This window comes from Panulirus ornatus, chromosome 25 (assembly GCF_036320965.1).
Source record: "Panulirus ornatus isolate Po-2019 chromosome 25, ASM3632096v1, whole genome shotgun sequence".
Classification (NCBI taxonomy): domain Eukaryota; kingdom Metazoa; phylum Arthropoda; class Malacostraca; order Decapoda; family Palinuridae; genus Panulirus; species Panulirus ornatus.
Window position 1 is genome coordinate 24,631,512 of NC_092248.1, and position 15,030 is coordinate 24,646,541.

Here is a 15,030-nt window from a genome sequence, read left to right on the forward strand (position 1 = left end):
TTTGTTGTTCGCCGATGATACAGCTTTAGTGGTTGGTCCAAGTGAGAAACTGCAGAATTTTGTGAATGAGTTTGAAAAAATGTGTGGAAGAAGAAAGCTGATAGTAAATGTGAATAAGAGCAAGGTTATTAGGGTCAGCAGGGTTAATGGACAAGTTAATTGGGATGTATGTTTAAATGGAGAAAAATTGGGAAGTGAAGTGTTTTAGATATCTGGGAGTGGATTTAGCAGCGAATGGAATCATGAATGCAGAAGTGAGTCACTGGGTGGAAGAAGGGTGAAGATTCTTAGAGGGATGAAGAATGCGTGTTTGAGAGATCAGAAGAGGGTGTGTTGAAATGATTTCGACATATGAATAAGTGAGGAAAATATTACAAAGAGGATATATGTGACAGGGGTGCAGGGAACAAGGAGAACCGGGAGACCAAAATGGAGGTGGAGGGAGAGAGTGAAAAATTTTTTGAGCGATTGGGGCCTAAACATACATGGGACAGAGAGGCATGCAAGGAGTAGAGTAGATTTAAACGATGTGGTATATCGGGGAGGACAAGCTGTCGATGGAGTGGTTTAGGAATGTCTTGGGAGTAAAGTCAGGGGTTAGTGAGAGGACAAGAGCGAGGGAAGGAGTAGCAGTACTACTGAAACAGGAGTTGTGGAAGTATGTGATAGAATGTAAGAAAGTAAATTCTCGATTAATATGGGTAAAACTGAAAGTTGATGGAGAGAGATGGGTGATTGTTAGTGCATATGCACCTGGGCATGAGAAGAAAGATCATGAGAGGCAAGTGTTTTGGGAGCAGCTGAATGAGTGTGTTAGTGGTTTTGATGCACGCGACCTGGTTATAGTGATGGGTGATTTGAATGCAAAGGTGAGTAATGTGGCAGTTGAGGGAATAATTGGTATACATGGGGTGTTCAGTGATGTAAATGGAAATGGTGAAGAGCTTGTAGATTTATGTGCTGAAAAAGGACTGGTGATTGGGAATACCTGGTTTAAAAAGCGAGATATACATAAGTATACGTATGTAAGTAGGAGAGATGGCCAGAGAGCGTTATTGGATTACGTGTTAATTGACAGGCGCGCGAAAGAGAGACTTTTGGATGTAAATGTTCTGAGAGGTGCAACTGGAGGGATGTCTGATCATTATCTTGTGGAGGCTAAGGTGAAGATTTGTATGGGTTTTCAGAAAAGAAGAGTGAATGTTGGGGTGAAGAGGGTGGTGAGAGTGAGTGAGCTTTGGAAGGAGACTTGTGTGAGGAAGTACCAGGAGAGACTGAGTACAGAATGGAAAAAGGTGAGAACAATGGAAGTAAGGGGAATGGGGGAGGAATGGGATTTATTTAGGGAATCAGTGATGGATTGCGCAAAGATGCTTGTGGCATGAGAAGCGTGGGAGGTGGGTTGATTAGAAAGGGTAGTGAATGGTGGGATGAAGAGGTAAGATTATTAGTGAAAGAGAAGAGAGAGGCATTTGGACGATTTTTGCAGGGAAAAAATGCAATTGAGTGGGAGATGTATAAAAGAAAGAGACAGGAGGTCAAGAGAAAGGTGCAAGAGGTGAAAAAGAGGGCAAATGAGAGCTGGGGTGAGAGAGTATCATTCAATTTTATTGGGAATCAAAAGACGTTCTGGAAGGAGGTAAATAAAGTGCGTAAGACAAGGGAGCAAATGGGAACTTCAGTGAAGGGGGCTAATGGGGAGGTTATAACAAGTAGTGGTGATCTGAGAAGGAGATGGAGTGAGTATTTTGAAGGTTTGTTGAATGTGTTTGATGATAGAGTGGCAGAAATAGGGTGTTTTGGTCGAGGTGGTGTGGAAAGTGAGAGGGTTAGGGAAAATGATTTGGTAAACAGAGAAGAGGTAGTAAAAGCTTTGCGGAAGATGAAAGCCGGCAAGGCAGCAGGTTTGGATGGTATTGCAGTGGAATTTATTAAAAAAGGGGTGACTGTATTGTTGACAGGTTGGTAAGGTTACTTAATGTATGTATGACTCATGTTGAGGTGCCTGAGGATTGGCGGAATGCGTGCATAGTGCCATTGTACAAAGGCAAAGGGGATAAGAGTGAGTGCTCAGATTACAGAGGTATAAGTTTGTTGAGTATTCCTGGTAAATTATATGGGAGGGTATTGATTGAGAGGGTGAAGGCATGTACAGAGCATGAGATTGGGGAAGAGCAGTGTGGTTTCAGAAGTGGTAGAGGATGTGTGGATCAGGTGTTTGCTTTGAAGAATGTACGTAAGAAATACTTAGAAAAGCGAATGGATTTGGATGTAGCATTTATGGATCTGGAGAAGCCATATGATAGAATTGATAGAGATGCTCTGTGGAAGGTATTAAGAATATATGGTGTGGGAGGCAAGTTGTTAGAAGCAGTGAAAAGTTTTTATCGAGGATGTAAGGCATGTGTACGTGTAGGAAGAGAGGAAAGTGATTGGTTCTCAGGGAATGTAGGTTTGCGGCAGGGGTGTGTGATGTTTCCATGGTTGTTTAGTTTGTTTATGGATGGGATTGTTAGGGAGGTAAATGCAAGAGTTTTGGAAAGAGGGGCAAGTATGAAGTCTGTTGTGGATGAGAGAGCTTGGGAAGTGAGTCAGTTGTTTTTCGCTGATGATACAGCGCTGGTGGCTTATTCATGTGAGAAACTGCAGAAGCTGGTGACTGAGTTTGGTAAAGTGTGTGAAAGAATATAGTTAAGAGTAAATGTGAATAAGAGGAAGGTTATTAGGTACAGTAGGGTTGAGGGTCAAGTCAACTGGGATGTAAGTTTGAATGCAGAAAAACTGTAGGAAGTAAAGTGTTTTAGATATCTGGGAGTGGATCTGGCAGCGGATGGAACCATGGAAGCGGAAGTGAATCATAGGGTGGGGTAGGGGGCGAAAATCCTGGGAGCCTTGAAGAATGTGTGGAAGTCGAGAACATTATCTCGGAAAGCAAAAATGGTTATGTTTGAAGGAATAGTGGTTCCAACAATGTTGTATGATTGCGAGGCGTGGGCTATGGATAGAGTTGTGCGCAGGAGGGTGGATATGCTGGAAATGAGATGTTTGAGGACAATGTGTGGTGTGAGGTGGTTTGATCGAGTAAGTAACGTAAGGGTAAGAGAGATGTGTGGAAATAAAAAGAGCGTGGCTGAGAGAGCAGAAGAGGGTGTTTTGAAATTGTCTTGGCACATGGAGAGAATGAGTGAGGAAAGATTGACCAAGAGGATATATGTGTCGGAGGTGGAGGGAACGAGGAGAAGAGGGAGACCAAATTGGAGGTGGAAAGATGGAGTGAAAAAGATTTTGTGTGATCGGGGCCTGAATATGCAGGAGGGTAAAAGGCGGGCAAGGAATAGAGTGAATTGGATCGATGTGGTATACCGGGGCTGACGGGTTGTCAATGGATTGAATCAGGGCATGTGAAGCGTTTGGGGTAAACCATGGAAAGCTGTGTGGGACCTGGATGTGGAAATGGAGCTGTGGTTTCGGGCATTATTGCATGACAGCTAGAGACTGAGTGTGAACGAATGAGGCCTTTGTTGTCTTTTCCTAGCGCTACCCCGCGCACATGAGGGGGGAGGGGGATGGTATTCCTTGTGTGGCGAGGTGGCTATGGGAATGAATGAAGGAAGACAGTGTGAATTGTGTGCATGGGTATATATGTATGTGTCTGTGTGTGTAATATATATGTGTACATTGAAATGTATAGGCATGTATATTTGCGTGTGTGGACGTGCGTGTATATACATGTGTATGGGGGTGGGTTGGGCCATTTCTTTTGTCTGTTTCCTTGCTCTACCTCGCAAACGTGGGAGACAGCGACAAAGCAAAATAGATAAAATAAATAAATATAAACGCCCATACACGCACATATTCATACATATTCATATTAACTATAAAAATTCCATATCTAGAGTTTACTTTCTCACACTCTATCACATACTCCCACCACTCATGTTTTAGGAGTAGTGCTACTCATTCCTTTGCTCTTGTCCTCTCACTAACCCCTGACTTTACTCCCAAGACATTCCTAAACCACTCTTCCCCTTTACCCTTAAGCTTCGATTTAATCATGGGCCAAAACATCCAGGTTCCTATCCTCAAACATACTACCTATCTCTCTTTTTTTTCTAATCTTGGTTTCATCCACACACATTTAGACGCCCCAATCTTAGCCTTCGAGGAGGATGAGCACTCTCCACGTGACTCCTTCATTTGTTTCCCCTTTTAGAAGTTAAAATACAAGGAGAGGAGGGTCTCCAGCCCCTCGCTCCCGTCCCCTTTAGTCGCTTTCTAAGACAGGTGAGGAATGCGTGGGAAGTATTGTTTCTCCCCTATAGCCAAGGATAATCTTTCCTCACTCTTTCTCTCCATGTGATCAAACCATTTCTAAACACCCTCTTCTGCTCCCTAAGCCACGCTCTTTTTACTACCACACATCTCTCTTACCCTATTATTACTTACTCGATCAAACCACCTCACATCACATATTGTCCTTAAACATCTCATTTCCAGCACATCCACCCTCCTCCGCACAACTGTATCTATAGCCCACGCCTCGCAACCATGTAACATCGTTGGAACCACTACTCCTTTAAACATACCCATTTTAGCTTTCCGAGATATTGTTCTCAACTTCCACACATTCTTCAACGCTCCCAGAACTTTCGCCCACTTCCCCAACCTATGATTCACTTGCAGATTTATGTGCTGAAAAAGGACTGGTGATTGGGAATACCTGGTTTAGAAAGAGAGATATAGATAAGATTCCGAATGTACGTAGTAGAGATGCCCAGAGAGCGTTATTGGTTTACGTGTTAATTGATAGCCGCGCGAAAGAGAGACTCTTGGACTTTAATGTGCTAAGAGGGGCAAATGGAGGGATGTCTGATCATTATCTTGTTCAGGCGAAGGTGAAGACTTATAGAGGTTTTCAGAAAAGAAGAGAGAATGTTTGGGTGAAAAGTGGTGAGAGCAAGTGAGCTTGGGAAGGAGACTTGTGTGAGGAAGTACTAGGAGAGACTGAGTACAGAATGGAAAAAGGTGAGAACAAAGGGCGTACGGGGAGTGGGGGAGGATTGGGATGTATTTAGGGAAGCAGTGATGGCTTGCGCAAAGATGCTTGTGGCAAGAGAAGCGTAGGAGGTAGGCAGATTAGAAAGAGTAGTGAGTGGTGGGATCCAGAAGTAAGATTCTTAGTGAAAGACAAGAGAGAGAGGCATTTGGACGATTTTTACGGGGAAATAATGCAAATGAGTGGGAGATGTATAGAAGAAATAGGCAGGAATTCAAGAGAAAGGTGCAAGAGGCAAAAAAAAGGGCAAATGAGAGTTGGCGTGAGAGAGTATCATTAAATTTTAGGGAGAATAAAAAGATGTTTTGGAAGGAAGTAAATAAAGTGTGTAAGAAAAGGGAACGAATGGGAAATTCAGTGAAGGGGGGTGATGGGGAGGTGATAACAAGTAGTAGTGATATGAGAAGGAGATGGAGTGAGTATTTTGAAGGTTTGTTAAATGTGTTTGATGATAGAGTGGCAGATATGGGGTGTTTTGTGAGAGGGTTTGGGAAAATGATTTGGTAAACAGAGAAGAGGTAGTAAAAGCTTAGCGGAAGATGAAAGCCGGAAAGGCAGCGGGTTTGGATGGTATAGCAGTGGAATTTATTTAAAATGGAGTGACTGTATTGTTGACTGATTGGTAAGGCTATTTAATGTATGTATGACTAATGGTGAGTTGCCTGAGGATTGGCGGAATGCTTGCATAGTGCCATTGTACAAAGGCAAAGGGCATAAAAGTGAGTGCTCAGATTACAGAGGTATAAGTTTGCTGAGTATTCCTGGGAAATTATATTGTAGGGTATTGATTGAGAGGATGAAGGCATGTACAGAGCAGCAGATTGGTGAAGAGCAGTATGGTTTCAGAAGTGGTAGAGGATGTGTGGATCAGGTGTTTGCTTTGAAGAATGAATGTGAGAAATAATTAGAAAAGCAAATAGATTTGTATGTAGCATTTATGAATCTGCAGAAGGTATAAGATAGAGGTGATAGAGATGCTTTGTGGAAGGTATTAAGAATATATGGTGTACGGTCGTGGGCAAGGTGTTAGAAAGAGTGAAAAGTTTTTATTGAGGATGTAAGGCATGTGTACGTGTAGGAAGAGAGGAAAGTGATTGGTTCTCAGTGAATGTAGGTTTGCGGCAGGGGTGTGTGATGTTTCTGTGGTTGTTTAATTTGTTTATGGGGGGGGTTGATAGGGAGGTGAATGCAAGAGTTTTGGAAAGAGGGGCAAGTATGCAGTCTGTTGTGGATGAGAGAACTTCGGAAGTGAGTCAGTTGTTCGCTGATGATACAGCGCTGGTGGTTGATTCATGTGAGAGACTGCAGAAGCTGGTGACTGAGTTTGGTAAAGTATGTGAAAGAAGAAAGCTGAGAGTAAATGTGTATAAGAACAAGGCTATTAGGTACAGTAGGATTGAGGGATAAGTCAATTGGGAGGTAAGTTTGAATGGAGAGAAATTGGAGGAAGTAAAGTGTTTTAGATATCTGGGAGTGGATTTGGCAGCGGATGGAACCATGGAAGCGGAAGTGAATCAAAAGTTGGGGGAGGGGGTGCAAGTTTTTGGAGCGTTGAAGAATGTGTTGAGATGAAGAACATTATCTCAGAAAGCAAAAATGGGTATGTTTGAAGGAATAGTGGTTCCAACAATGTTATATGGTTACGAGGCGTGGGCTATGGATAATGTTTTGCGGAGAAGGGTGGATGTGCTGGAAATGAGATGTCTGAGGACAATATGTGGTGTGAGGTGGTTTGATCGAGTAAGTGATAATAGGGTAAGAGAGATGTGTGGTAATAAAAAGAGTGTTGTTGAGAGAGCAGAAGAGGGTGTTTTGAAATGGTTTGGTCACATGGAGAGAATGAGTGGGGAAAGATTGACCAACAGGATATATGTGTCAGAGGTGGAAGGAACGAGAAGTGGGAGACCAAATTGGAGGTGGAAAGATGGAGTGAAAAAGATTTTGAGTGATCGGTGCCTGAACATGCAGGGGGAAGAAAGGCGTGCAAGGAATAAAGTGAATTGGAACGATTTGGTATACTGGGGTCGACGTGCTGTCAATGGATTGATCCAGGGCATGTGAAGCGTGTAGGGTAGACCATGGAAAGTTCTATGGGGCCTAGATGTGGAAAGGGAGCTGAGGTTTCGGTGCATTATTACATGACAGCTAGAGACTGAGTGTGAACGAATATGGCCTTATTTGTATTTTCCTAGCGCTACCTCGCGCACATTTGGGGGGAGGGGAGTTGTTACTTCATATGTGGCGGGGTGGCGATTTATATGAATAAAGACAGACAGTATGAATTATGTACATGTATGTATATGTATATGCCTGTGTGTGTATATATATGTATACATTGTATGTATTGATGTATAGGTATGTATATTTGCGTGTGTGGACGTGTATTTATATCCATGTGTATGTGGGTGGGTTGGGCCATTTCTTTCGTCTGTTTCCTTGCGCTACCTCGCTAACGCGAGGGACAGCGATAAAGCAAAATAATACACACACACACACACACACACACACACACATATATATATATATATATATATATATATATATATATATATATATATATATATATATATATATATATATATATATATATACATATATATATATATATATATATATATATATATATATATATATATATATGTATATATATATATATATATATATATATATATATATATATATATATATATATATATATATATATATATATATATTTCTTTTTTTTTTCTGCTTTGTCGCTGTCTCCCGCGTTTGCGAGGTAGCGCAAGGAAATAGACGAAAGAAATGGCCCAACCCAACCCCATACACATGTATATACATACGTCCACACACGCAAATATACATACCTACACAGCTTTCCATGGTTTACCCCAGACGCTTCACATGCCCTGATTCAATCCACTGACAGCACGTCAACCCCGGTATACCACATCGCTCCAATTCACTCTATTCCTTGCCCTCCTTTCACCCTCCTGCATGTCCAGGCCCCGATCACACAAAATCTTTTTCACTCCATCTTTCCACCTCCAATTTGGTCTCCCTCTTCTCCTCGTTCCCTCCACCTCCGACACGTATATCCTCTTGGTCAATCTTTCCTCACTCATTCTCTCCATGTGCCCAAACCATTTCAAAACACCCTCTTCTGCTCTCTCAACCACGCTCTTTTTATTTCCACACATCTCTCTTACCCTTACGTTACTTACTCGATCAAACCACCTCACACCACACATTGTCCTCAAACATCTCATTTCCAGCACATCCATCCTCCTGCGCACAACTCTATCCATAGTCCACGCCTCGCAACCATACAACATTGTTGGAACCACTATTCCTTCAAACATACCCATTTTTGCTTTCCGAGATAATGTTCTCGACTTCCACACATTCTTCAAGGCTCCCAGAATTTTCGCCCCCTCCCCCACCCTATGATCCACTTCCGCTTGCATGGTTCCATCCGCTGCCAGATCCACTCCCAGATATCTAAAACACTTCACTTCCTCCAGTTTTTCTCCATTCAAACTCACCTCCCAATTGACTTGACCCTCAACCCTACTGTACCTAATAACCTTGCTCTTATTCACATTTACTCTTAACTTTCTTCTTTCACACACTTTACCAAACTCAGTCACCAGCTTCTGCAGTTTCTCACATGAATCCGCCACCAGCGCTGTATCATCAGCGAGCAACAACTGACTCACTTCCCAAGCTCTCTCATCCACAACAGACTTCATACTTGCCTCTCTTTCCAAAACTCTTGCATTCACCTCCCTAACAACCCCATCCATAAACAAATTAAACAACCATGGAGACATCACACACCCCTGCCGCAAACCTACATTCACTGAGAACCAATCACTTTCCTCTCTTCCTACACGTACACATGCCTTACATCCTCGATAAAAACTTTTCACTGCTTCTAACAACTTGCCTCCCACACCATATGTTCTTAATACCTTCCACAGAGCATCTCTATCAACTCTATCATATGCCTTCTCCAGATCCATAAATGCTACATACAAATCCATTTGCCTTTCTAAGTATTTCTCACATACATTCTTCAAAGCAAACACCTGATCCACACATCCTCTACCACTTCTGAAACCACACTGCTCTTCCCCAATCTCATGCTCTGTAGATGCCTTCATCCTCTCAATCAATACCCTCCCATATAATTTACCAGGAATACTCAACAAACTTATACCTCTGTAATTTGAGCACTCACTCTTATCCCCTTTGCCTTTGTACAATGGCACTATGCATGCATTCCGCCAATCCTCAGGCACCTCACCAAGAGTCATACATACATTAAATAACCTTACCAACCAGTCAACAATACAGTCACCCCCTTTTTTAATAAATTCCACTGCAATACCATCCAAACCTGCTGCCTAGCCGGCTTTCATCTTCCGCAAAGCTTTTACTACCTCTTCTCTGTTTACCAAATCATTTTCCCTAACCCTCTCACTTTGCACACCACCTCGACCAAAACACCCTATATCTGCCACTCTATCATGAAACACATTCAACAAACCTTCAAAATACTCACTCCATCTCCTTCTCACATCACCCCTACTTGTTATCACCTCCCCATTTGCGCCCTTCACTGAAGTTCCCATTTGCTCCCTTGTCTTACGCACTTTATTTACCTCCTTCCAGAACATCTTTTTATTCTCCCTAAAATTTAATGATACTCTCTCACCCCAACTCTCATTTGCCCTTTTTTTCACCTCTTGCACCTTTCTCTTGACCTCCTGCTCTTTCTTTTATACATCTCCCACTCAATTGCATTTTTTCCCTGCAAAAATCGTCCAAATGCCTCTCTCTTCTCTTTCACTAATTCTCTTACTTCTTCATCCCACCACTCACTACCCTTTCTAATCAACCCATCTCCCACTCTTCTCATGCCACAAGCATCTTTTGCGCAATCCATCACTGATTCCCTAAATACATCCCATTCCTCCCCCACTCCCCTTACTTCCATTGTTCTCACCTTTTTCCATTCTGTACTCAGTCTCTCCTGGTACTTCCTCACACAAGTCTCCTTATATATACATATATATACATATGTCTACCTCTCCGCACGTGTTGGTGGCCAACTAGTGGTGCGCCCATACACTCTTGTGTCTTGTGATGAGGATAAGGGATACATGGATCTTGTTGTCAAGATTTATTTCAAGAATGTACACCCAAAATTTCCTGATGGTGGAAAAATGAGTCAGCACTTGGAGGCCATGAAACTCGGGGAGACTATTGATGTTCGAGGGCCATCAGGCCTGCTGGAATACCGAGGACGTGGTGTGTTTGCCATCCAACCTGACAAGAGGTCCCCACCAAATTTGGTCACTGCTCAGAAAGTTAACATGATCGCTGGTGATACAGGGATCACCCCTATCCTTCAGTTGTTACGTCAGATTGTTCTTGATGAGGGAGACAAGACTCAGCTGAAGCTTCTCTGCCAATCAAACTGAGGCTGATATTTCATTGAGGCATGAGTTAGAAGAAGTGCAAGCCCATCACCCAGATAAATTCAAGCTGTGGTACAGTGTAGATCGTCCAGAAGAAGGATGGACATACAGCAATGGGTTTGTGAATGCTGATATGATCTCGGAGCACCTCTACACCCCATCAGATGACACCATGGTGCTAATGTGTGGCCCACCTTCTATGATTAATTTTGCTTGCATCCCTAACTTGGATAAATTGGGGTCTTCATCCAATATGAGGTATGCTTATTAGAGTCTAAACAAAGTTTCTCAAGAGTTTGTCATAGTAGCTTAAAGCTGATTTAAAAAAAATTCAAAATACTAACCCATTTGTAGTGAATGCAAGTACTGTAAGCCCAGTTTTTATGCTCCTAAAGTATATGATAGTGTTTTCGGCTTATAGTTGTAATTCTGGCTTTTGTATCAGAACATAGTGCTGAATTCTTAGTCTTAATACTTCATCAAGGCTGTTGGTAAGAAATTTTGTATTGTACACTGGAATGTTTATGTAACTGTAGATGTTTGTGACAAACTTTATGGATTCCCATAGTGTAGCGGTTACTGTTCCGGACTGTGACGCAATCACAGGCCACCCAGGGTCGAGCGCATAGGTGTTCATCCACCCGTAGGGGTTGGTCGATGAAATGGATACCTGGCTCAAGGTAGAAATCCTCCCCTCCCTTTTTTTTTTTTAATTTTCCAGAAGGAACAGAGAAGGGGCCAAGTGATGATATTCCCTTTAAGGCTTAGTCCTCTTTTCTTAATTCTACCTTGCTAATGTGGGAAGTGGCGAATGTATGAAAAAATATGTATGTAGAGAGAGAGAGAGAAAGAGCATTAATGGGATGGCCTGTACCATGTCAGCTGACATTTGAAAAATTAACTGCAATTAGTGGCAACTGACTGTTAAGTTCAGCCTGTGAAATATTTTGTCAAAGATTTTGGTTTAGCTTTGCCTTCAGAATAGTTTTTATTGACATTATCCAACATTGCATAAGAAAATGAAACAAATGAGATGAGGGTGTATTTCATAATATATATATATATATATATATATATATATATATATATATATATATATATATATATATATATATATATATATATATATATATATATATATATATATATATATATATATATATATATATATATATATATACATATATGTATATATATATATATATATATATATATATATATATATATATATATATATATATATATATATATATATATATATATATATATATATATATATATACATATATATATATATATATATCCCTGGGGATAGGGGAGAAAGAATACTTTCCACGTATTCCTTGCGTGTCGTACAAGGCGACTAAAAGGGGAGGGAGCGGGTGGCTGGAAATCCTCCCCTCTCGTTTTTTTTGATTTTCCAAAAGAAGGAACAAAGAAGTCTGCCAGGTGAGGATATTCCCTCAAAGGCCCAGTCCTCTGTTCTTAACGCTACCTCGCTAACGCGGGAAATAGCGAATAGTTTGAAAGAAAATAAGAAAAGAATATATATATGTATGTATATATATATATATATATATATATATATATATATATATATATATATATATATATATATATATATATATATATACATATATATTAGCCGTTCACCTTCCCAGTTTCCCGTGACATGGAATCATTTAGTCGCTGTTGTTAGTAATGCTTGAGACATACCTGAAAACTCCATCATGTTGACTCCATTACACGGCCACTCACCTAAAACCCCATCCATCTCCTGCGAAGAGAGGGTACTCTGAGCGACTGACGTGGAAGGGTGTGTAACCTTGTGTGTTGGTGTAGCTGGCGGCCAGACTAGTCAGGCCAGAGTACTTGAGGGTAACGTGCGCGTAGCCACCCATCATCACCCTCTGGAACTGCTCCCTCTCCGTTTCAAACTGAGGATATGCAGGTGTAGGTGTAGTGACTCTGGCGGTGGGTAGCATGTGGCTCTAACCCGTGAAGGTCACCCTGCCTGGTGGAGGCAGGGAAGCTGGACTAGTCCAGGGTGAGTGTGGCGGATGGAGGAGAAGTGACAGTGTTACTGAGGATATAAATGTTAGTGGGAGCTGCATCGTCTCTCCTGGTTAAAAGTATGTGTGTGTGTGTGTGTGTGTGTGTGTGTGTGTGTGTGTGTGTGTGTGTGTGTGTGTGTGTGTGTGTGGATGTGTATGTGTGTGTTGTGTGTGTGTGTGTGTGTGTGTGTCTGTGTGTGTGTGCGTGTGTGTGTGTGTGTGTGTGTGTGTGTGTATCCGTATGTGTATGCGTGAGTTTATGTGTCTGTGTGTTTTTTTTTTGTTTGTGTGTGTGTGGTTGTATGTATGTGTGTATGTGTGTGTGTGTGTACGTGTGTTTGTGTGTGTTTCTGTGTGTGTGTTTATGTGTATGTGTTTGTGTGTGTTTTTGTGTGTGTGTGTTTATATGTGTGTGTTTATATGTGTATATGGAGGTAAATAAAGTGCGTAAGACAAGGGAGCAAATGGGAACTTCAGTGAAGGGCGCAAATGGGGAGGTGATAACAAGTAGTGGTGATGTGAGAAGGAGATGGAGTGAGTATTTTGAAGGTTTGTTGAATGTGTTTGATGATAGAGTGGCAGATATAGGGTGTTTTGGTCGAGGTGGTGTGCAAAGTGAGAGGGTTAGGGAAAATGATTTGGTAAACAGAGAAGAGGTAGTGAAAGTTTTGCGGAAGATGAAAGCCGGCAAGGCAGCAGGTTTGGATGGTATTGCAGTGGAATTTATTAAAAAAAGGGGGTGACTGTATTGTTGACTGGTTGGTAAGGTTATTTAATGTATGTATGACTCATGGTGAGGTGCCTGAGGATTGGCGGAATGCGTGCATAGTGCCTTTGTACAAAGGCAAAGGGGATAAGAGTGAGTGCTCAAATTACAGAGGTATAAGTTTGTTGAGTATTCCTGGTAAATTATATGGGAGGGTATTGATTGAGAGGGTGAAGGCATGTACAGAGCATCAGATTGGGGAAGAGCAGTGTGGTTTCAGAAGTGGTAGAGGATGTGTGGATCAGGTGTTTGCTTTGAAGAATGTATGTGAGAAATACTTAGAAAAGCAAATGGATTTGTATGTAGCATTTATGGATCTGGAGAAGGCATATGATAGAGTTGATAGAGATGCTCTGTGGAAGGTATTAAGAATATATGGTGTGGGAGGAAAGTTGTTAGAAGCAGTGAAAAGTTTTTATCGAGGATGTAAGGCATGTGTACGTGTAGGAAGAGAGGAAAGTGATTGGTTCTCAGTGAATGTAGGTTTGCGGCAGGGGTGTGTGATGTCTCCATGGTTGTTTAATTTGTTTATGGAGGGGGTTGTTAGGGAGGTAAATGCAAGAGTTTTGGAAAGAGGGGCAAGTATGAAGTCTGTTGGGGATGAGAGAGCTTGGGAAGTGAGCCAGTTGTTGTTCGCTGATGATACAGCGCTGGTGGCTGATTCATGTGAGAAACTGCAGAAGCTGGTGACTGAGTTTGGTAAAGTGTGTGGAAGAAGAAAGTTAAGAGTAAATGTGAATAAGAGCAAGGTTATTAGGTACAGTAGGGTTGAGGGTCAAGTCAATTGGGAGGTGAGTTTGAATGGAGAAAAACTGGAGGAAGTGAAGTGTTTTAGATATCTGGGAGTGGATCTGGCAGCGGATGGAACCATGGAAGCGGAATTGGATCATAGGGTGGGGGAGGGGGCGAAAATTCTGGGGGCCTTGAAGAATATGTGGAAGTCGAGAACATTATCTCGGAAAGCAAAAATGGGTATGTTTGAAGGAATAGTGGTTCCAACAATGTTGTATGGTTGCGAGGCGTGGGCTATGGATAGAGTTGTGCGCAGGAGGATGGATGTGCTGGAAATGAGATGTTTGAGGACAATGTGTGGTGTGAGGTGGTTTGATCGAGTGAGTAACGTAAGGGTAAGAGAGATGTGTGGAAATAAAAAGAGCGTGGTTGAGAGAGCAGAAGAGGGTGTTTTGAAGTGGTTTGGGCACATGGAGAGGATGAGTGAGGAAAGATTGACCAAGAGGATATATGTGTCGGAGGTGGAGGGAACGAGGAGAAGAGGGAGACCAAATTGGAGGTGGAAAGATGGAGTGAAAAAGATTTTGTGTGATCGGGGCCTGAACATGCAGGAGGGTGAAAGGAGGGCAAGGAATAGAGTGAATTGGAGCGATGTGGTATACCGGGGTTGACGTGCTGCCAGTGGATTGAATCAAGGCATGTGAAGCGTCTGGGGTAAGCCATGGAAAGCTGTGTAGGTATGTATATTTGCGTGTGTGGACGTATGTATATACATGTGTATGGGGGGGGTTGGGCCATTTCTTTCGTCTGTTTCCTTGCGCTACCTCGCAAACGCGGGAGACAGCGACAAAGTATAATAATAAAATATATAGTGTATATGTGTGTGTGTGTGTGTGTGTGTGTGTGTGTGTGTGTATCCGTATGTGTATGCGTGAGTTTATGTGTCTGTGTGTTTTT

General features: G+C 42.0%; 1 pseudogene; it reads left to right on the forward strand.

Annotated features, from left to right (window-relative positions):
* The first annotated feature begins 246 nt into the window (after positions 1 to 246).
* LOC139757343 (NADH-cytochrome b5 reductase 2-like) lies at positions 247 to 10,803 on the forward strand (annotated as a pseudogene).
* The last annotated feature ends 4,227 nt before the right edge of the window (positions 10,804 to 15,030 follow it).